At 37.4% G+C, this 2,500-nt stretch overlaps 1 protein-coding gene across 2 annotated transcripts in view; it reads left to right on the top strand.

Moving 5' to 3' along the window:
- LOC125045002 (UDP-N-acetylglucosamine transporter-like) overlaps positions 1-2,500 on the top strand; it is a 27,077-nt gene that overhangs the window by 16,512 nt on the left and 8,065 nt on the right. The window lies entirely within an intron of this gene.

The following is a 2,500-nucleotide window of genomic DNA, read 5'->3' as shown; positions in this document are numbered from 1 at the left end:
GAGCTAAAGGCAATTGAGGTAGAAACAAAGGGAGTAGATATAATAACAACCGCAGTGTACATCCCACCTCATACATTGGTGTGGTCACAAGAAAATTACCAAAATTTATTCAAGGAACGTTAAAGAGCTTGGAAGAAGAGCTACAATTTTTGGAAACTAATGAAAAAGAAAGTTTTGTAATAGGAGATTTTAATAAAAAAATTGACTAGGAAATTTCAATCCCAAGGCACAACCAGATTAGTGGAATGTGAAATTACTAGAAGTCTTAAACAAATTTTGTCTCTTCCAGATTGTAACAGATCATACCAGGATAAGAGGGCTAGATAGACCATCTATGCTTGACCTAATATTTACAAAGCATCAAGATGACATTAAGGATATGGAGTACTGCCCTACTCTAGGAAAAAGTGATCATGTAGTAATTAAATAAAAAACTCATTGTAAGTTAGGAAAGAAAAGGAAAGTACAATTACAAAAGAGGTAATTGCAGAAGTCTTAACCCAATGTTGACAGGCATGACGTGTACGTATGTGCTATGCCCACTGTGAGTTACTTGTTTGATTGTTTCTACACATAGATGATTACACTTGTACTAAGTCACCAATGAGCCAATTACGAGTACTGCCTGTCCCGCCCGTTTACCCTTTTCTTTGATTTATGAAAATATTTTATGTTATTTAATTTTGCTGTTACTAATGTTTATGACATTATAGTAATTATAATGTTTAAAAAAAAATTACACCATCGCTATTCATAACGCTAGTATAAAATATATTTTTCCTGCCAATTCAAATCACGTAAGGTCACAAGGTTTCATAAATTTCACAAAATATATAGAAAATGAGCACAGCGTTTTTCCTATTTTTTATTCATTTTCCCCGGCGGCATTGGGTTAAAGATTTCTTTGATGGCATAAACTGGGAACCCTACTTGATTCTGAGGGAATGTGCTGAAGAATTATGTACTCTGTTATAGTTAACTCAATGCCACTGGGAAAATGCTGGCTCTCTCTCTCTCTCTCTCTCTCTCTCTCTCTCTCTCTCTCTCTCTCTCTCTCTCTCTCTCTCTCTCTCTCTCTCTCTCTCTCTCTCTCTCTCTCTCTCTCTCTCTTTCTCTCTCTTTCTCTCTCTCTCTCTCTCTCTCTCTCTCTCTCTCTCTCTCTCTCTCTCTCTCTCTCTCTCTCTCTCTCTCTCTCTCTCTCTCTCTCTCTCTCTCTCTCTCTCTCTCTCTCTCTCTCTCTTTTTTTTTTTTTTTTTTGTGAAATGTCTTTGCACATAGATGGCTCTGTTAGTGCTTAGCCACAAAAGAGTCAATGAGTAGGCCTTATGACCTTACTTGATTTCACCTTTCCTTGAATTGGTGAGAAAAACATATTTTTTGCTAATGCTATGAATATTGATGGAGTTATTTTTATTATAGGCATTATAATTATTATAATGTTATAAACATTAGTAGCAGCAAAACAAGATAATGTAAAGTATTTTTGTAAATCAAGGAAAAGGGTAAACAGGCGAGACGGGCAGTACTCGTAATTTGATCACTGGTGACAATACAAATGTAGCCATCTATGTGTAATAACAATTAATAAAGTAAACTCACAGTGGGCATGGCATGTATGTACATGCCATGCACATCGGCATTGAGTTCTTATTCCAAAATTCAGTGAGACAAGGAAAACTACCAAAAGATTGGAAACTTGCTAATGTTACACCTTTATACAAGAATGGCTAAAAACAAAACCCTCTAAATTACAGACTAGTTTCGTTAACTAGTGTAGTATGCAAGCTGTTAGAAAGGATAATTAGGAAACAGTAGGTTGAAGTACTTAAAAAACACAATATGATATCAAATAAACAATTTGGTTTTAGGCAAGGAATGTCATACATAGCAAATCTCCTCTGTTTTTGATAGAGCTTCTGAAATACTACAAGAGAGAGATGTCTGATTGGATTGTTTATACTTAGTCTTTAGGAAGGCATTTGATAAGGTGTCTCGTGAAAGACTATTATGGAAATTAGAACACCTAGGTGGAGTGAAAAGCAAACACCTTGAATGGAGGGAAGACTTTCTTGATGAAAGAAGGAAGGAAGCACTCTCAATGGAGATGAGTAACTAGCAGAGTACCTCCAGGATTGGTCTTGTAGCCAATTATGTTTACTATTTTCATAAATGATTTAGGATCAAACATAAGCCCAGGTAGTTATCTGAATATGTATGCATCATCCAGATAGGGATGACCAAGCCCCTTTTCCAGTCAGAACGAATGGTACCAGTCTCCCAAACGGCAGACAGGACTGCATGCAAGCCACAGATCATGGCTTCTTCACCCGCCTTCAGCAACTCTGCAGCATTCCTACAGACACCAGCAGCGTTTCCACTCTTCAACCTAGAGACCACCCTTCTCACCTCTTCGATGGAATTTGGTGCCTCACTGATTGGTGGATCAGCCACTAGTGTCTGTGTGCCAGCCAATGGGAGTTGTGAATATGGGGGATCTACC

The sequence above is a fragment of the Penaeus chinensis genome, chromosome 36 (assembly GCF_019202785.1).
Source record: "Penaeus chinensis breed Huanghai No. 1 chromosome 36, ASM1920278v2, whole genome shotgun sequence".
NCBI classification, from domain to species: Eukaryota; Metazoa; Arthropoda; class Malacostraca; order Decapoda; family Penaeidae; genus Penaeus; species Penaeus chinensis.
The sequence above is the reverse complement of the archived record's forward strand: the minus strand, read 5'-3'. Positions and strand labels throughout refer to the sequence as shown.